General features: G+C 43.5%; 1 protein-coding gene and 1 long non-coding RNA gene across 18 annotated transcripts in view; one reads left to right on the top strand and one right to left on the bottom strand.

Annotated features, from left to right (window-relative positions):
- Positions 1–21,280, bottom strand: part of ATXN1 (ataxin 1) — a 219,417-nt gene that overhangs the window by 144,350 nt on the left and 53,787 nt on the right. For 9 of the 17 annotated variants that reach the window (XM_083826834.1, XM_083826846.1, XM_083826851.1 and 6 more), the window contains 2 exons: positions 14,072–14,198; positions 95–234 (listed from right to left, as the gene is read on the bottom strand). The exons of 2 other annotated variants lie outside the window; for them this stretch is intronic. The gene's annotated coding sequence lies outside the window, so the exon portion shown is untranslated. The remainder of the gene's footprint in view (positions 1–94; positions 235–14,071; positions 14,199–21,280) is intronic. 6 more of the 17 variants (XM_083826835.1, XM_083826845.1, XM_083826836.1 and 3 more) reach the window with 2 other exon arrangements.
- LOC310895455 lies at positions 243–6,145 on the top strand. Its single transcript, XR_014580703.1, has 2 exons — positions 243–5,623; positions 6,012–6,145. It is a non-coding gene; the product is annotated as an uncharacterized lncRNA (long non-coding RNA).

Here is a 21,280-nt window from a genome sequence, read left to right as displayed (position 1 = left end):
GGTCGCTTAGCTCTTGAAGGATTTCAGCAGGTTTAAAAAGCAAAGACCAAGTGCAAGCATTCCTGAAGTTCTCAAGAAATTTGCACACACTCACCCACGAACTTCACTCCCGGGTTTGCTCCACATTGTACACTAATTGCAATTATCTAAGAGCGGCTCCATGATGGGAGGAGGGGAGAAGAGGAAGGCTTCCTTTTGGCACAGCTTCTTCAGAGTTCAAAGGACACATATGGCCTGCAAACACAGCGCAGGGGATAATTTAAAATTAAAGGAGGGATGGGAGGAAAATGAGAACACAGCAGGGACAAGCAGTGTTGTTCTGGATCTGCTTGACTGGAATTTTAAATAAAGGAAAAGGAAAAAAGAAAAAAGAAAAAACACACCCCTATTTTCATTCCACATCCAACCAGAGCCTGAGCCAGAGACCCTGTACAGAACCTGTAAGATGGCACACAATGTCTGCCTGAGGAGGAAGAGGATGAAGAAGAAGGTGTCTGAGTAAGGCAGGGCCAGGTTTGCCTTGCAGTGCCCAGGCAGCATCATAAAGGGAGTCACACGAAGTCAGCAGCCCGCGAGATGGTGCCTGTGCACACCCCGAATCCCGACAGACACCTGCTTGCGGCCCTGCTCATAGTTAGGAGAGACACCAAAGCCTACTTGTCCACTGAAGGGCACATCAAGCACTAAATAAACAAATATATAAACAAAACAAACAAAACCAACCAAACAAAAATCATCCACAACAATCCTCGGCCGTAATTTCTACATAATTATTGCACAACAACCGCCCATAATGAGAGAATGAATTTATAACCACACGCAAGCTATATTTACCAGTGGACTGGTTACAAAGCAAAACAGCAGGAAACCACAATGTGTGTCTTCATACGAGCTCCTCCGTGGCGGAGCACAGCGGAGCGGGGCTCCCCAAGCAGCGGGGAAGGCCGTGCAGGTGAAATGTGGGCACCGTGGCCAGAGAGGGCACGGCCCCGTGGGGTGGGAGCCCAAAGCCAAGAGGGCACAGAGGTGCTACCTAACATTTGGGGCATATAGAGGTGGGGCTAGAAAGACTTGTTTGGCTTCAGGGTTTAATAGCTGGGCTGCCCAGACATAAAATGAAGGGAGTCTCACCTCAGAACTCACCCAGCTTCTGGAAATATCAATTGCCTAGAGGGCATGAAAAAATAAAGCATGTAATAAAAACATAAAACCAAAAAACCTACCCCACACTTGGAGGTGTAGCCTCCCGGGATGCTCAGGATCTAGGAGGCGAACTGTTCCTGACCCTGGAAATGAACAGTCATCCCCAGAGAGCACCGCACTCTCCTGTCGGTGGTGCAACAGGCGCCCCAAAATGGATGCACTTCACCCCTGACAGGGACGCCAGGACCGTGCCTCATAAGGAGGCCCAAGGACAGTGGCTGAGCTCCTGCTGACAGCTTTCTGTCACTGGGGAGAGTTGACTGGGGTCTACCCTTTCACTAAACTCAAGGGATCTTCACACCTTCAAAAATGGTGCCTTTCAGGTAAATTTGGCTCCAACTGCCTCCCAGCTTTGGAAATTACCAACAGTGCATCCGGGGCTGACAGACACAAGGAAGGATAAGCAGCTTTCTGAGGAGAGCCCGGCTTCCTCGGGCAGACACTACACACCGATGAGCTGGATCCGGGAACAGATCCTGCTGATTTTTTTTTCTTTTTCTTGAGGGATTATTTTTAACTTGGATCGTTTCCCAGGCCTGGCTCGGAGCACGACTACACAACGCTTATGTCAGCACAAGGAAGCGATCTAACGAGCACCCAAGGGGGCGGGAGGGGGGCAGGACGGCTGCTTTTGCCATCCTGGCCACCTTAATGAGCTTGTAAAACAAGGGCCTATGGACAACAGGTTAAAAAGTCACAGAGCCGCAGTTAACCAAGGAAGGCAGATGACAAAAACACAACAGCGCACGCACCGGTTACCGACACTGTCGAAATGCAGGGAAAGCAGGGGACATTCCCTCCAGGAAAAGAAACCCCACATTCAGCCCCAGCGCACCAGAGCTCCTGACACTCGGGCAGGGAAAATCCTGCTCGCTAGCTCCTAAGCAGGATACGCAGCAAAAATGCACCTCGTAAAACACTGGTATCTCAGACAACCATTCTCTCATCTTTTAGGCTAGGCTTGCTCTCCCTGCCTTGCTCAGTCCTTGGACAGACACCAGGCAGCCCATCCCCACCTCAGAGTGGAAGTATAAAAGCAAGAGAGGAAGGCGAATGGGGAAAACATCTCAACCTTCCCAATGGACAACGGGTGCAAACCCACCACATCGAACGGTGAAACCTGAAATGCATGCTACAATGGAGACAAAAACCCATCCGTGCTGATTACTGCTTCTTGCATTTATGCTGACCAACGTTCTCTGATGGCAATGAGTGAACCTGTCACGAAAAGAAAAGATGTGTTGGGCTTGTTATCGATCCTTGTAATTCCTGCCTAAGTACAACCACACCATCTTGAAATAAAGCCTGAAAGGGCACTGTTATTCCGGAATTGAGTTGCTTTTGGAAGATGAGTCAAGAGCAGCTCCACATACTTAGATCTCTTCTAGACGCTGCTGACAATTTTTCCTGGCCTTACAGTCACATTTTCTTATTCTTAATGTATTTTCTTTCCCTTATTGCTGAGAGAAAGAGCCACACAAATAAAGAGAAATCTGACTATCCCAGGAAATTATGTAACTGACTACACAGAGGGCTGTCAAATATGCACAAAGTAAACTAACTGAAGTAATATGATTTTTCCCTCCAATATCCTTCATTTATAGTCATTGTAGGTGTTACATGTAGCAACAGTAAGTGGAACAATTTCATAGAGCACTTTTCATATTGAGACAGCTATGCTACATCCCTCTGTGCAGCAATTTCCACAGCTCACTTTGTGGGATGGCACCAGGGTAAGGCACCTTGAAGTAAGCCCAGAGAGGTAACTGTTTCCTAGAACCAGAGCTAAAACCTAGACCAGTGAGCGGCCACATCTATAGCCAGAGTAACTCTTTCTCACCAGTAAAGATTTGGCAATGCCTGTAGCCAGCAGGCAGAGGAAGGTGACTTCAAAAACACAACTCCACCTCACAACGGAGGCTGCCAACAGCACCAGATACACACACACAGGGCTGACTCCTGTTGCGAACAAAACGTTGTTCGGGGGTCAGCACACATGCAGAAGAGTTGCTTGACACTGCGAAGGATAAGCTCCTATTTGTAAAGTATTAGAAAAACGCTACATAAGAGGCTTTTATTGCTCGTATGTGGATGAACGGAGAGGCCTTGGTTGACAGCACTGCTACACTCCCATTGTTCACTGGAGAAGAAAAAACACACAGCTTAAAATAAATAAATAAAAATTAACACACCATCCAGCCCAAACCACATCCAAACCAAACAATAAAAGACAAAAAGTAAATGCATCCTGGGCACCCATTGTATTTTATGTTCCTTTTCGTCATCAGTTACAGTTCCTGTGATGTTAATAATGTGTAAAATGACAACTAAGCACAGATTACACAGCCAACCAGAGATGGAGAAGAAGGTCGCATATGCCATCAGATGTGACATGTCACAAACACCCAGAAGATAACATAACTCAATAGATTAAATATCATTTATCCCCAGTCATCATACTATTGCATCCAAAAGAAAATACATATTTCAAGCATGGCTAGAACAATAGCACCAAACAAAACACATGATACTAATTCAAGTGTCATGACAAATTGTTCATCATAGCTGGAAAACAGAGAAACATGGCCCTAAAAAGCATTATGACAACACTGGCCTAACAATTTTAGTGTTCAAATTTGCATTCTAGCATATTCATAAACCACATTATTTCTGAAGGTAGGAAAAAAAATGAGAAAAGACGTTAATGAATTAAAAGTAAATCATATGGAAAATTTAAAAAATCAGAAGAAATTTGAGCTTAGAAATGAAAAAGATTCTTTGTGTGTGCATGTGTGTGAAATTTAATACAATTCCTACTTCAGATCTCTTGGATTACATCTGTTTGTGCTGTTAAGATCTCCATTTCAGAACTTTTGTGTTTTTTTCACTCATGGTTTCAGAAGGACTGCTATCTCTTTAACAGTGAAGTTCTTCTCTCCCACTCACATAATATATTCCCACTGTCTCCAGCCAGCTTAAGGTAACTACAAATAGAATGGAAAATATGAGGTAGATTATTGGAAAAGATGGAAAATAAAAGCATGTGCTACTAGGCCATTCATAATGAATAGCAAGTGAGTATTTCTTGAATTAGCAATCAGGAAAAACAAAAGCACTAATATTTTACAAACGTATTTGATAAAAAATACTAGGTATTATTCAAGCCTTTGTTATTGAATTCTGACTTCTTTTCACTCCATCAGCACTCTCAAGAGCTTATAAATGTAAAGCAGAGCCTTTATAATTTGCAATAATGTTTAGGATACCTACTCTAAATTAATGGATGAAATCAATAAATTTATTAATCAACAAAAATGCACAGAAAAGAAAAATAACAAAACACTTTCTGTTCTATTACTCTGGCAATCCTAGCTGGTGTTTCAAATATTCATACAGATATCTCTTATGCATTAGGAAATGTGACATATTAGCATTCCCATTTTTTAAAAAAAAGTCATGGGCCCCAGTTCAGGAACATGTTTCCTTTCAGAAATACAAGGAGGCATTTGAATACTTACTTGTATTTGATTTTACATAGTTAAATGCAACCCCACCTAGGATCCAGAATACTGCATGATTACTCCCCAGCACTCTGTGCTGAGAGCTGACCCCATGGTAAGTCACGCAGCACCATGCAGCCAGGGCAGGCACATCCATAACGGATCAAAACCACCAACTAAAGAATCATCCTTGGGATGGTCTAAAGCTAGGCTCTAAGTTTTGGCCCTCTCTTGCCAAGTCACTCCTCTTTCATCACCACGTACAACTCTGCATGTGTTCTGTATGCAGATCCCCTGGCTCAGCCACTCACTTGTTCCGGCTGCCCACCCAGTAGCTCTGTGCAGGTAGTAACTATAATTCTTGGAGAGAGAGACAGCAGCAGCACACTGGAAACTGTAAAACCTGTGGGTGAAATTCCAGGTACAGGTGGAGTTCTTCACATGATGCCTGTGAGCCTCAGAGAAGCTGAAGCGTACAGAGCTCCAAAAATAGGGTTCCTTGTCACGTCAGCAGGGCACACAACGGGTTAACAAACCACCGCTCTTTATATTATCTATTAATCTCACCCCTCCCTTATTTAGCAACTTTCTTCTTAAATCCTGGCTTCTCTTCTCCATTTCCCTCACAATTTTGGGTCCTTTTCCTCCCAAGATGATCATCTGCTAGAAGTTCCCTCTGCATCCCGTGCCCACATTCCAGGCTTTGTCCTGCTTCTCTACAACACTTGATTTCTGGCTGGGCTCCACGCTCATTTCAAATTTATGGCTCTCCTGCTCTTCCAAGCTTGAGAAGAAGGTTTTTACTCAGCTGCCCGCGACTTCCAGGATGATGAGCAGAGCCTAGAAACTGGGAAGAACAGCTCATGAGCACCAGCCCACCAGCCACCAGGAGAGCAGGACTTCGTCACTAGAAAACCAAGGTGGAAATGCATGCCTTGCATCTTATTTAGTTCGAAGCCTAAATGTTTCTGTCTAGAACGTCTGTTTGTATCTCGAGTCACAAAGAAGCCATTAGTACCAATAATGTGTCATTACGGGGGCGTCAGCAGAGACTCTGCAGCTAAGGTTAATTTGAGATGCATAATTTAAAGCAGAACTAAAATCCTTCCATTTCACACTTTAATGACTGAATTCAAATCATTCTTCAAATTTGACACAGTAGCTCTTAAGGGGACACTTGCTTTTTTTTTGCTTTTTTTTTTCTCAATTTTTAAGTAAAATACAAGCTATCTATTGTAAAGAAGAAAAACCTATGGATCCTCCCTTTGCAATCATTTTAACCTGTTTTCCCCTTCGATTTCTTTTCAGAAATTTCATTCTTCTGAAGGCTTCGTACTTCACCCATTCGTTCTGACATGTCACAATACACCTGGTACAGGCCACTTCTGCAGTTTGAAAAACAAATATGCAGAGTTAATAATTTCACTCATGGTAATCCCAATTATTTTGCCAGAATCAGCTGACAATATTGCCTAACTTTAACACACTACATCACTGACGTACCAGTAGTATCTACACAATTCTCAGTCCTTAGCACTGCTACTCTCAGCATCCTGCTAAAACACAGAAGTGACATAATCCTCATTTTTCACACTAGGATTCAAACTGAGGCGAAGACAGAAGGATGCTGTACTTCAACAGCTGCTTTAAGCTGATCCAAGTGTTGACCAAGAGGGGCAATACTATTTTGTCTACCTCTGTTTCCCAGTGTTTCTGACTTCTCCCTTATGGCGGAAACATCATTCCTGATAAACTAAGCAATAACATGGACTCACCTGCCTGAGAACTAGCTTTTCACAAAATAAAAATAAAAATGGAGCAGCCCACACTCAGAGTACTTTAATGACCACAAACTGTATAGTTTAAGAAGTTTGTCCAAGATCATACAGTGGACTTGCAGTGCAGCAAAAAATTGAATTAAAGTCTCCCAAATCCACAGATAATTTGTTTTGTCAGGCAACTTCCCTGACCACATCTGAGAAGACACAGAAAATAATTAAGCAGTATCTCATCACAACATAATGAAGCAGCATGATAGGCAGATAGCCACACTGCTCAAGCAGGGATGCAACAAGTTTCCAGAAAACACATCCTGCCTTTTCCAGCGAATTCCTCAATCAAGCTCACATAATGTTACCAAAATACATACAACCTTTTTTTATTGTCTGACACTCAGGTCGATTTCATTCTGAATTTTCAAGAAATCACAGTTCAAGCACACAGACATTCTTTGGAGAACTGCCCTCCATGCTAAAAATGGCAATGGAATTGCACAAGAGAAAAAAAAAAAGAGAGAGAGAAAATTCCAAGAAATCTTTGACTCATCCATTGTTATTCATCAGGTTTTTGGAGCACAGAATGGAATGCCGTCAAGCTAAAATTGACAGCACTATTTTCTAATCCCTAAGTGATGTCAATCCTTCACAAAGCCACAAGTGCTGAGAAAATTTTCTCTACAAAATTCTAAGAATGACTCTTAAATTTTGTTAGTTTTTGGGGATGAAAAAAAATAGAGCTAAAAGAAGCACTTGAAATTAAACTCCTACGTAGGTGTGCTTTTGAATACTGAGAGTATTAGGATTCACAGCTTTGTGCTATCTGTGACTCAGACTTACTGCCACAGGTGTCAAGAGACCTAGTACCCAGCTGGAGCTCTGTAGAAACCTGTTGCATTGGGAGATTTTTTTAAAAAAATTTACTATAGAGTACAAGATTTGCCCTAAAAGACTCAGTACAGACCTTGTAGCTTTTTAGTTGATATATTTTACTGTCCAATTAGCTTTCAGCTAGCAAAACAGATTTTTCTGCTGTTTAATTCTTAAGGTTTTCAGAAAACCATGATGTCGACCAAATATAACATCAGAAGTGGCTTCAATAAAGTTCTGCGAATAACACATCTACACTGGCACGCCAACACACTATTTTTAATTGTAGCTCATTAAAGATGTAATAGGAGAAGAATTATATTCACTTCCACCACTGCTCCGTCAAGGCAGTGAGATAATCATGCTGCTATATCATACAAAAAGGAATGCTCCTGCGTAGTGGTTTAGGTAATCTAATTGAAAGGCAGAAAGCAGTGATTCACTCCTTGTTCTATCTGTTACTGCAACATGTTTTTTGCCTATCACAGGGCCCAAGAAGGCACACAGTGATTGGCTGCAAATGCTAGTGAAACAGAGACCTGGAGAACGAAAAAAGGCAAGTCAGTTGAAATGCTGAAGAAAAAAAAAAAGAAGAAAGAAAGAAAAAAAGCGATCTGGACTGCAGACGAGGAGCACTTCACAGAGCAGCATGCAAATGCAGGCCTCTAAGGTAATTTAAACCAAATGCAGACTGAAACTGAAGTAGTTTGGTGAGTCAGCACAGTACAAGGACACTAAAATTACACATGAAAAATAGCACAATCCTTTCTGTATAACACACACTATTTTATTCCAAATTTACCAGAAAACAAATTAATTGTCTCCTTCGTGCTTTGCCTCCTTCTCCTCTTCTTGGACTCAACCTCTACCTTCCAGAAACAAGCTGCGTGCAGGCTGACTAGCTGTGAACTCTGATGTCTAGGACTTTAATTTCCCTTTCACAAAAATTTCATCTCCAGACCATGACAACCTTAATAAACAATCGCTGGCATGAATGCCACTAACTGTATTCCAAGTTACGATTACTTTCCTCTGGAAATAAGAAAAATACTTAAAACCAAAGCTGTGGAGAATCATTACAGGCTCCAACAATGGTAGATGTCTCGCAGATTCTGCCGTCCCAGAGGTTTCAGCCACCTACAGCTCGGTGCAGACCAGGTCTTTAATGCTAAATATGCTTGTGATCAGTCAAAGGAAGGCTAGCCTCATCTCTGCCTCAAACATTTTTAAAGCCATAACCGTTTTTAAACTTACAAAGCAATATTCATCTTCATTTTCATCTCGTTCTTGCCTCATACTTTCACAAGAACGTAATTCTGTGAAAGCCACAACAATTGCTTGTTCAATGGAGACTGTCACTCTCTGAAGTGCTTTCTGAGATAGATTTGTATGGACAGACGTGGGTAGAAATGAATAATCCAAAAATATCCACAATAGATAATGAGCAGAGTCTAGAAAAAATACCATGTACTGCAAACGCAGCCCAAGTTGGAATGAATGCCTACAGTAGCAACCGGACAGGAAGAGCAAAATGTTATTGTACATTACTGGCACGCAGCCCGTAATTACAAAAAATACTGCAGTATTCCCCAGTAACAGCAGAAAATATTATCATTTCAAACAAAGCAGCTGCAGCACCCTGTCCGCTGCAACCATGTTCTGGGCACGTAACAGAGCCAGCAAGGAGAGGGCAGCTGGCTGCCGAAGGACTCCCAGCCCGTGGGGTGGGACATCTTCACCTCACGTCCACGGCTCCCCTGCACCGGAGCACAGAGACCCCTGCTCGGCAGCAGGGCGCTCCCACATGGGCTCCAGCTGCTGAGCCGTCTGGCAGGGGAAAACAGTTTTTGCAGTCTTGCAAATCCTCCCATTCCAGCTCCTCAGTGCTGCCTTACCCAGCTGCCTCTAACCCTCTACCAATGTTTTTTTAAGAGGAGATTAGCAGGAGGGTCCCAAGCATCGGATGACATGTACTGCCATTACGACCCGTTCGACTCCCCTCCTGAGATGGCAAGCAGTCACTCCGCTATACATCACCGAAACAGGAGGCAACGTGCACACAAGTTTACGGGCGACGTTCTTCCCCAGTGCTCTGCCCAAGGACTGCCAGCACAGTCCCACCAGCCACAACCAAGTCACAACTCAGCCCGTCTGCTGACTGGCATGCATGGCACACTAACTGGTAGTTCTAGTTCGTCATTCATAGAAATAACTTCTATAAAATTTGGTTTCTACATGGATCGTGAAAAAAACAAAAACAACTGGCTAAGCAGCCAAACAGTTTCTTGAAGCTTTATGCACTTGCAGAACTAGCATACAGAGGAGAAGAAATGCAGAAGTCTGAACAGTGAGGTTAGCAGAGAAGGAAACACTGTTCAATTGAAAGATACCTAAATTCTAACACGTTTCCTCTACAGGCTGCAAACAGTACAGATTCTCTGGTCCAAACTGCAAAGCCTCAGCTTTGCTTCAGCTACCAGTGCTGCTACAGGTACTCAGCATCTCCCCACAGTGCCGCAACTCTAAAGCTACGCTTGAAATATGCAACATCAGCTCTTTAGGCAGCCTCTCTCTGAGATATTTGAATCACCATGAAAACTATTTTCTTACTGCCAACCAGAAAGACAATGCTTTTAGGAGGGAGCAAATTAACTGTCATATCATAATACTTCCCAGTTCACCAGTGCTTCTAGTCTTCCACATACCAGCTTTTCTCTGCCAAACACAAAGATGACTATAGCAGGAATATATGCAGTAGGTTGAAAGACTATATTTTTGTATCCTCATAAGCCATTCGTTGGTTTATGGATTCAAAGTCCCACAGGGAGTGCTGCAAATCCACATAAAGTCTCTGGGTGCAGGACTCGACTCTCTGACGTACATAACAGATGTGTAAAATAACACGTAACCAAACATCTCTCCAGTAACTGTGCAGCTAGAGACTGAAAAGTCCTAAAATGTCATGTCCAAGGGCAAAGGAGAAGGGGATGGATAAGAACAGAGTCCTGGATCTAGAAAGTAAAGAGAAGTTTGGGCTTTATGAATTTCTTTTTTACAATTATTTTTTTTTACATTTTTTTTTGTATCTGTAATTAAGCTGTGGTAATAGCCCTCACAAGAGAGGGCTATGAGAGGTGGGGAGCCCAGTCACTGTGGCCTGGTTTGCTCCGCACCAGACCGATCGACTGTTTCTTGATTTCTGGGAAACTTCAGGGTCCTACCTCCAACACCTCCACTGTGCTCCCAGAAGGGAAGGCCTAAATCAGCAGAAAAACTGCTGTGGACAAAAAGCACATGGCTGTGTAACAGCAGTCACCAAAGAGGCCCCCTCTCCGCTCCCTGCGCTGATGTGTCCTGGCCCCAGTGGCTTGGAGAAGGCGGCGGGTGCGCTTTCGCAGTCAGCTGGAGAAGAGCGGTGGGTGAGGAAAGAGAAGTCAAGAACTTGTTTAAAAGCCTCAGTTTAAAACTTCTGGCAACTCCCATTTTACGGACTAAAATCAGGCTCTAGTAGGAACTGCCTGAACCACTGGCTTTAGCTTGGGACCCTGCCTTTCGCAAAGCTGCTGGTGGGCCTGGAGCCAAGGCCTGGTTCAAGCTCTTATCTAATCCATGCTAAAATGACTTAAACCATGCATCCTTTATAATAAATAGCCTCACAGTGAGGAAGCACAGTATTGGCATGTTTCATATTTACATTACCCGTTTGAAAGCCAGTGCACATGGTTTAAAGGAAAGCGTTGGAAATATTACAGCTTTTGAATATTTTGCCTTATGTGGTTTAGAGCCAGCATAGTCAACGGCCGCATTGGCTTCACCCCTTTTTGTGTGACAGGCTCAGAAGCGAAAATCCCAGGTGATGCCCAGCAGTATTAAACACAACACGTGCACCAGTAGCATCACAGATATGGCCGTGTCCTGCTGAACAGGGGCCCTGGGCTGTGCCACGACACTCGCAGCTCCCCGCAGTGAAGGTCTCCATTCTCTGTCCCCACCACCTCCTCTTCACAAAGGCTTACACACACTTACATAAACAAATGAACAATTCCATTATGTGCCTGGCAGCCCGTGCACTTTCTTTCTGCTGCACAATAGAGGCGCCCCATTGAAAAGATCCATATACAGGGAAAAAATCTAAGCAAGTCTCCAGCAAGCACACATATTATCAAAGCCTCATTTCCACTTAACACAAGTTGCTTTGGGAACAAATGCAGCTGACTTGAGGGGAAAAACACAAACAAACAAACAAACAACCTCTTTTTCCATTAGCTAGGGAAAAAAAAAATCGAACTGGTGCCATCTTTGTTGAAGAGCTCCACTAAACTAATGGTTTAGGAGAGCTGAGGAGCATGGACGGGGGACAATTTGCGACTGATCACAGCCATCTGAACATGGCACACTGACAGCTGAAAGAAGAGCAAAGAAAGGCAAAACAAAACAGGCATGTGTTTAATTTGGGCAGGCTCAGTCCCCCATATTTGGTCCCAGAGAAAAGCACAAGGCAGGAGAAAGTCGGTCCCTCCACCTGCTCTGCACCCACACAACTCCCTGGCACGCATCACAGGACCTTCTCTGGGCACGCAGATGGGGGCATTATTTCTTCACATGCTGAAAACAAGCATCAAGAAAGGGCAGGAGTAGCAGTACAATTTAATATATCTTAAAATGCATCTCTTGCCACCAAAGAACCTCTCTTTCTTTAATACTCTGCCAACAAGCTCCTCCACTCCCGAACACAACAAAAACTAAACAAGACTCAACAATTTTGTGACTGCAACCGAGAGCTGATCGAATGATTATAAAGGCTACGCAGATGCTGTGAAGATACCTTCCCCTGAACTTCAACGTGAGCTTCCTCAGAGAGCAGCAAGAACGCTGCTGTGAAAGGAAAATCACATGTTTTATCCTGGTCTGACATGAATGAAAAAGACAGGAATAAAAGTGTGGTGACTCGTGCACAACAGAGCTAAGAAGGAATGCTTGCCACTAGGAAAGGGGGACTGAGAGAAAGCAAGGTGGGCTCAGAGATAGCACACATGGTCCGCTGTGGCTCACCCTCCCACTCTCACCAGCTCAGGCTGGCCACAGTTGCCATCCTGTGCCTGAAAAAGGGTGAGCTCCAGAGAGCAAGTGTTTTCCCACCTGAGCTGCAGGGACAGGAGGAGAGAGGAGAAAAGAAAGGTGGGGAGGGTAAGAACCACAGCTCTTAAATGTCATACTGCAGCAGTTGCAAATATATTTGCATTAATACCTCATCTCACAACTACAAAAATTGCCTCAGACTCCTACTGAAAGAGTCGTGTATTTCTGTTTGGGTTCACAGTCCCTAACGCAAGCACTGCATATAAAAAGGGGTTGTCTACACTGATTTGCAAAAGTTTCTAACTTTTTGGATAAATCAGTACAAATGCCTACAGGACTAGTACAATTTCCCAAGCAATGGCTCTAGTCCACTGACCAGAAAGGAAATATTTAGCTCCCTGCAGAGAGCCTGTTGATTTCAAAAGAAATTTAATAGCTCTATTCCTACAAAGCAAATACAGAGCAATCACCAGGGGCCAGCTATGTTCTCCTCTCTTCTGCAACCTGGTAAGCAACAAATGTCTGCAAATGCCACAAGCCAAAGGGTTTCGATATTCTGCACAGTGGTGAGGCTATATCCTCTGCTTCTTCCATGTTATGTTGGTCCTTTTCACTCTGCGGGTTTCTTACAGCAATTTCGTCTTCTTCAGCATACTCATGGGGCAGAAGGGAATAAATAACTTGAATTTTAATTTTTTTTCTTTTTCTTTTTCTGTTTTCATTTAGGCAACATTTAAGTGGCTGGTTTTACAACTGTAACATTTGCTCTTTGCTGAACAAAAACAAAATCAAAAAAAGACTCAGAGGTCATTCTTTTCTAATGAGAGAAATGAAGAAAAAACACAGCAAAGACCAGAGGGAAAAGGTGGGCTTTTCATCGCAATTCATAGTTAGTTGTCTTTACTAAAGATAGTTAATAACTCAAGACAACACAATTCAGCCTCAGTCAGGGAACTCTTAGTTCTGCTGCTATTCAAACATCCAAGTGCAATTTGCAACTCTAGTTATGAAAAGCAACATTATTTTCTTCATACTTTTAACTCAACTTGTTCAAAGTCACACTGATGAAGCAATTAGGGTGGACATATTATTAAAGCTGGTGGTGAACTTAAAGGCTCTGTTAAGAAGTTTGGTAAGCACCAACAAGGTGCTTAAACAGAAAAATGAGAACTATGTATATAATACAAATGTATCATTTAAGAATGCTGTAAAATCAGATTGCTCATGACATTATCACCAACAGTAAGATATCTGTATATGCATTTTTGTCTGTGCATTGTATTTCATTCAGTAGCTTTCTTCTGCAGAGTTTCCATGTTATATAGATGCCAAACTTGGAAATACTTAGGCACATGCCTAACTTTCAGGGAGAATAGCCTCATTGATTTAAACAGGGTTCGACCCTGACAAATGTTACAACAATCGACTGTTTGCAGGATTGGAACTCATGGGGCCCATTTTCAAAAAGATAAGTGCATTATATATTTTGACTGCTGTTTCTGGATTTGCCATTAAATTTCTCTGCTTCCCTCTCTCAGCTGTTTTTATTGCCACAGACAGACATATCATGACACTCTGAGGTAAACAATGAGTAACTTAATTACAAACTAACTGTAACTATGGCAAGACCCTCCAATCACTCACCTCAAACCATATGAGTGTTTCAGGATGCTATTGTAAGTCTCTTTTCTTCTATCCCCTCTCTCACGTGAGATGTTGCAGCCTTTTTATCTGATGTTTTGCTTTAAAACTCTTCCCCGGGCTCCAGGATCTTAAACAAAAACAAACCAAGAAACACTCAGAATGAAAATGTCATTTCAAGTGATTGGTGGGTGGCTCAGGGGAAATCCCTGACCTTTCTCCAATGTATATTTCATTATCTAAAGCAAGTGTGATAACTCCCCACAGCAGAAGCACTCTCCTGTGGGCTGTACTTAAAAATAAATAATAAAAAAAAAAACAAAACACAAAAAAAACAGCTATTTGAGACCACTCAAAACCATGTTATTTTTGAAATCTGTATGGTAGCATGCTACAAAGTACTCATTTAACATATGATCTGGTATATAACCAGACTCCACAAAATAATGAAGGAAAAAAGGGAAGAAAGCCCAGAGATGCAAATCATGAAAAAAAAATATCATTATGTAAAGTATCGAACTGTTAGACGGGCGAGTAATCATCGGTTTTATTATTATTATGGTTATGACTAGTAATGTTATTACTACTAATGCTGTGTAGACGTCCAGCTCCCTACATCCAGTTCCTGCGTATGTTTGCAGTACGGGCGTGGGGAAGCAGCGGCCGTGCTGGAGAACCTGCGCAGAGTTTGCACTACACGACCCAGCCCGGCCGAAGAGAGGGAGGAAGGAAGGGAGGAGGAGGAGCGACGAAGCAAATGAGTAAGAGAAACTGGCAGGTCCCTAACACGAGCAATTTTGACATTCTCCACCATCGCCAAAAAAGGTCTGAATGGGTCTGGAGGTGACAGGCGTGCTGCTGTGCTGCACCAGCACGCTTTCTGCCCCCTGCCCCGCAGATCTGCCCTTCTCCCTCCCTCTCCCGTACCTGCAGTGACACAGCCCAGCAGCTGTAAGCCACCAAACTGGGCTCTGTCAGCAGGAAAATCCCTTGGCTACGAGCAGCAGACGCTGCCAGCCAGTGCAGAGTTCACTTTCCCTTGGAGAGCGTGCTCCTGCATTTGCATGGCCCCTCTGGATCAGAGGCATCCGAGTTATTCCCTCCCCACCATTTTTAGCTCCGCCAACGATATTCAGCCTGGCGCTGCAACAGCCCTGAGCGGCAAACCATTCCCGCGGCTACACCTGTGACTATCCCCATTGAAGCCAACAAACTTTCACAACGTGACAAAGAAGAGAGTCTCACCTTGTGTGAATTTAAGCCAAAATTTTGCTTTTTTCCCCCCCTCAGCTGTGACAGACAGACAGCTCTGAATAATTTTTTCCATTGCTTTTAATTAAGAAATGGAGACACTATCCACAGCCCTCTGTTGTTGTACATCAGAAAATACAACTTTCCCAAAAGTGGTCAGAAATTCAAAAAGTAAAGCTTTCCTCATGGCTTCTTTTCCGTCCCTGCCCCCAGCAAACAACCCCAAACTCAGAACAAAGACCAATGCACAAAGAAGGGGCAAAGGGGACTTCCCTTAATACCTGCACAGGGGCTGCACCTACTTCACCATTCCCCAAAGCTGCTTACACTACGAACAAACCCCAAAATACTCTGTTTAAGTTACCCTGGTGCCCCGCTCCACCGTGTTTCTTCTCTCTTATGTTGTGTTTCTGCTTTCTCCAAGGAGCCTCCTCTCACTCGACATGAGTAAAGGCTGCAGCAGCCGAGCCTACAGACTTGTAGGAAGAGGACAAAGCCCTCTGAAGCTGTGACACAAATCCAGCGAAGGCTGGAAGTTCAAAGTGAAACGAGGACAATCTGTCCATGACTCATGCCACCTAGAAACGATTCTTAATTTAAGAAAAAGTGTTAGAAGGACTATTTTACGGAGTGTCACCCCACTGAATCAAGCAGCTTCTGCCTCTCATTTTTTCCCCGATTCAAGTACATGGTGGCTGGGGACTCTATATTAAGATCGAAATCAGTGTAAAATCCTCCTCCTCTCACGTACACACTTACATTTTTAATGTTCTGTTACAGAGACAAATACTCTTGGTTGAGGGACAGATTCCCAGCTACCCTCCAGACTTTTTGCGTGACCTACGGGCAAATGATACGTGACGCTTCCTGAAGGGCTGAAATAGCTGTAAATGACACTTGAGCTTCTCCAGCGCCTTTTAAGTACCAGAGTTTGGCTCCTAATGCACATCATCGCTTAACCCCCATTTTCCTGTGCCTCAGTTTCCCCTTTCTCCACGGTGAAGATAACAGCGCTCCCCCAGCTCAGCGGTTCGCTGCAAGAGACACGACAGCCCTGCTGAATTAGTGGATAACGTGGTAACACGGACAAGCTTACAGGTACCTCTTAACTCATCTGAAACTGAAACTTCACGTCCCCAGAAAACGACCCTGTAAGCCAAAACGAGGAGTCGGGCATCAGTCCGTCCCTCTCTGGAGCTGTGTTGCTGGACATTCATTCTGCTCGTACGACTCCCTTCTCTTGGGTGCTGCCGGCGAGCGTGGGGGAGACTGAATGGATCCACTGTAGTCACACAACAGCTTTACAGCTGCTGAGAAAAGGCCTATTGTAGCCCTGCATTTTACTATCTCGAGTAGCATACATTAATTTGCTGTGCAGCTCCCATTACCCATCTGATCTTTACAGAAAAAGGAGCAACAAATCTGGGTTTGCCAAACAGAAAGTGGTTTAAATGTGATGGAAGGATTTTTTTGGTTTTCAAAAAAAAAAAAAAGGGGGTTACATACAGTTTATGCAACCAAGGATAAAACGCTAAAAATTCAGTGTAGCAAAAAAACTTTAAACTGATCTTGCCCTCCATTTTTTTTTTTTTCTTTTTGCCACATCACGATACTGTGAGCCAAATTTCAAGCTCAGAAGACAGTGGCAGGCCTGCCATGTGCACGTGTGCTCTTCCTGCAGCGACCAGCTGCTCGCGGCTCGCACCTCTGTGCATTTATGACATTTGATCACATTAACTGAACGCTATTAAAAACAACAGTAAAATCTTAACGCGGAACGATTCGGTCGCACACTCAACAGTCAGATGTGATGGACTTTGCAAAAACACGTGCAAGTAGATTTGACAGCCCAGTTCTAAATGCCTTGATTTTCCTGCACCGTGCCTCAGCTCGAGGCAGGGAGGAAGGACAGTCCTGCATCAGGCACATTCCTCCCAGCATCCGACTACTCCACTCTCCCCCTTCTGGAGAAATGGATGCAGCTTCAAGCAAATTAGACGAGTATTTTGTCAGCTCCTTTCATTCTTCTCGTGTGATAAATGAGGTAGTGCACCGTTATTACAGACTTCAGACTTATTCTGAAGTACGGATCCCCTTGCCTCCTCCCGCACACATGGCATTGACCCTACCAGCTGCAAAGAAGCTGAATTTGGCCACAGTTCCCTAAAAACAGCGTTGCATCAAACCTACAGCATGCTGTACTGCTACAGTACCCCGGAAATTCAGTGATGATCAATCAGCACGTATCTCCCCCAAACGTGCTACTTCCCTCACAAGCTCTGAGGCCAGACAAAAATCTCAAGGTATTTCCCTCTGCCTCCAGAGCCAGAGGAATGCAACAGGTGCTGTGCTGTTCTGCAGCTACAAAGCAGAAATATTTTGCTTTTTAATGCGAGCTGAGACAGACAATCCACCTTGCTTTGGCAGACAGAGACGTTAAGAAAACCTCCCAAGAGTTGCAACCTGGCAAAATGCCATCAGCGGGACCCCCCTCTCACCCCAGCCTTCCCTCATTTTGCACTTGTGCTTTTCTCAAAGCTCTGCATGGACTGAGCTGATTTTCCATTCCAGTCAACTGGCACATTAATTATTTTAGCATGACTTGACTATGATCAAAACCAATGAAAAACCAAGGCAGTGGAAACAAAGAATCGAGAAAAGAAAGAAATTAAACCCCAGGACGAGCTACAGAAAAAGACTCAGCTTATGTTTCCTGTGGATGGGGAGGGGAAGGTGATTCTCCTAGCCACATTTTTGGATTTGGGGTACGCTGAATATTGGGACAAGCTATGAAGGATGGGGAAACGGCAGCACCAGGCTCATTGCATACTTCCTGTCCCATCAATGGGAGGATTCTTGTCCCCACATCTGCAGAAAAGGTGATAGAGAGCCATGCTCTCCCGCTTACCCAGAAGGATGTTAGGTCTTCTTTCCAGGTCATAATCAGCCTTGCCTCCCCACACACTGACCTCAGACTCTCCTGGGCACCTTTGTAAGTACCTCATTATCCCAGGATCTGAGTACAGCGCCAACATTTGGGAGAAATGCATCTGAGACTCATCCTGCCACAAGCGGACCTGCCGTACAACCACCTGCACTCACCGAGGTGCAAACCTCCTCCTCTCACTTCTTCTGAAAGCCAACAGTGCCAAGATACAAACACCTGAACACCACCTGCTCACAGCCTCGCAGGATGACCTGGCCTGGAAAGCAGTACCTTTTGTAAAACTTCAGTGCTCTGCCCCCGAAAAGCAACAAGTTAGTGTCTCTCTCTGCTAAACACCACGTATAGTTTCGAAAGAGATGTTAAGAAAATGAAGTATGACATGATCTGCAGTATCCAGGTACATTCTGAGCTCTTCAAATTCAAGGGCTGTAGAACAAAGAAGAAACACGTTCTTTGGGAGAGATGAATCTGGTATTTTTCCTACTATTTCTGCTTTACTTACACCAGCTCGCCTTCCTTCTAGCTATACGAGGTTGGATTTTGAGATGCGTTCATTTGCTGGTACATACGGAGATTACACAATCCATATTCCGTATACATTTAAATATCTCCAGTGCCACAGAGAAAACAGGACGCTTCAGTAGAAACCTGTGGCGACCTTTGTTGCAGGAAACTTTGGAGGTTTGACCACAAGCTTTTTTTAGAACAGAAATTTGACTAAGCCACAACCAGCTCAGCACCACTGTAGTTAACAAATGGTCTCATTTTAAGATTAGCAAGACTATGCTGGCAGCCTGGCCAGCAAATAAAATCTTCCAGGCAAAGAACAAATGTTGTCCTCTGCCTGGGTTAAGTGAGTTGGTTGGCTACAAAGCATGGTTGGCTATTGCAGCCAAATCTACTCTTTTAATCAAGGAGAGACAAGACGCTGAAATAGATGAAGCTTTTACATAAGCCTACTTGCCCAGGCTTTTTTTTTTTGTTTCCTTTCCTTAAAGCACTGTGCTACTGCCTCTGTCATCTCTACTTCTACTTCCTTTTCTTCAGCACAAATCGTAATACGAGTACTTCAATAAATTACAGGTTTGGTAGTAAGCTCTTCGGGCTGCCAACTGTCAGATCCAGAAAGCAGGACTGTCACATCTGCCAGACTGGCTCTCACACCTACTCTCTAAGGTAACATCATATATTTTCCAAAGTCATGCTAGCAATAATATGACATTACATCTCACCACACCGTATGTTCCTTCCCTGCCTCAGGACACACACCAAAAAGAGCCCACCTTTAAATTACGGATGCCTAGCCAGCGTCCTATAATGACTGATAACCTCGGTTCAGTGCAGGATCTGAGCACCCTCTTTCATTTAAGGATGTGAGCACTGTCTGCTGTGGCTAATGCTAACGTCAGCAAGTCAAACACAAATGTGAGTGCTCTGTTAGGGATAGGTCATTATTTGTTAAGCATCTAACGTGCACTTGCCATTGTATAAGCTCCTAAAAGAAGATATGATCCCTCTTTCGGTAGAAGATTTCTTCTTTCTAACTTCTCAAAACAACCTTCCTTTTCTGAGGCCTACTCACACCAACCTTCCCCTTTCAGTAATAACTACGAAAAAAAGGGAAGAACATTAAGAAAGAAAAATTATGAAATGTGTTTTACTAACTGGTACAACTACGAGATCAGATTGCTGAAATACACCTTTCTTTCTATCCCTTTATCCCACAGGTTCTTTGTAGGGCACATCCACATTTCTGCTTTTGCTCCGCTCAGGGCTATGGCTTTTGAAGCAAGCCTCCGGATGATCCCTCCTGCCTGAGCTTTTGCTTGCATTGTGGGGTGGTCCTGGAGCACATGAACTGAATCCCTCTTGGGAGGAACTAAACTAGAAGCAACATGTTCTCCTGGAGCACAACTAAAGCTACAAATGGGCATGCAGTCAGTGGGACCTGACTGTTTAGAAGTAAAAGCAACCCTGAAATTTGTCTGATGTGAACCTGAGGATCCCAGCATCAAATTCTCCGCCATACAGATCTTCCCCACTTACTCCATGCCGCTTACAAATGTTGTCATAACCATTAAAAAAAAAAAAAAGTATTTTGCTGTCATGCATCATTATGCCACCAGAAAAATAAGAACACAGTATTATATTCTAATTTAACATTACAACTGTGTAATAGTGACAGGAACAATAGCATCTTAAAGTGAATAATGGAGATAGAAGAGAGAACAAAGTAGTTTGAGCTACAATAACTAACAATTTCTGGAGTTATAAAATTAATCCTACTTTACCTTTAAAATACTTTCTCATCTTCTTCCAACTATACAGTAAAGAATCGTTATAGAAAGGAAAAAGTAAAACAAAACAGATATGAAAGAAAAAAATACTACCTTTCCCCCACTGAACTCCATGAAAATGGTAAACTTTAGGCACTAGTTGCAAAAACAGCCAGCAGAAAATTTCAGGTAGTAATGCTTTTGTAAGGTGACTGCGTTGACATCCCACCTTAAGTCAAATATCCTCTGATATTTTTCTCATGGTGGATCTTACGTGCTCTTTCCAAATGTCATTAAAAAGACCCCCAAAATCTTGAAATTCCTCAAAATTGATTTAAGTAGTAAGACGGTCATCCCACCTTTTTTCAGTGCAGGAAAGCTAAGGATCCTGTGACATGATGTCTAACTTTCTCAGTTACCTTTTCCACCCCCGGAGGTTTGCAGGCCACCACCCTGAAGCCACACATCCACACAGTCCACCACATCTGTTGAAAACATTATCGAGAAGCAAAAAGGCATCTTTACCTCACAAGCCGTTTTTCCCCTAGCAATAACAAAAGCATAATACACAAGCGTTTCACTGGGAGTTGCTGAGAAATACCTGGTGGTGGAAAGCTCCTTGCATTCCTGGTGCAGGAAACAAACTAAAGCTGGTTGCTCCCTCTGCTCAGGTTTTGTTAAACTTTTCTGGACCTGACAGCAAATTCCAGACAAGGAATGACACTGAGCACTCTGCTG

Source organism: Anser anser (genome assembly GCF_964211835.1).
Source record: "Anser anser genome assembly, chromosome: 2".
Classification (NCBI taxonomy): Eukaryota; Metazoa; Chordata; class Aves; order Anseriformes; family Anatidae; genus Anser; species Anser anser.
The sequence above is the reverse complement of the archived record's forward strand: the minus strand, read 5'-3'. Positions and strand labels throughout refer to the sequence as shown.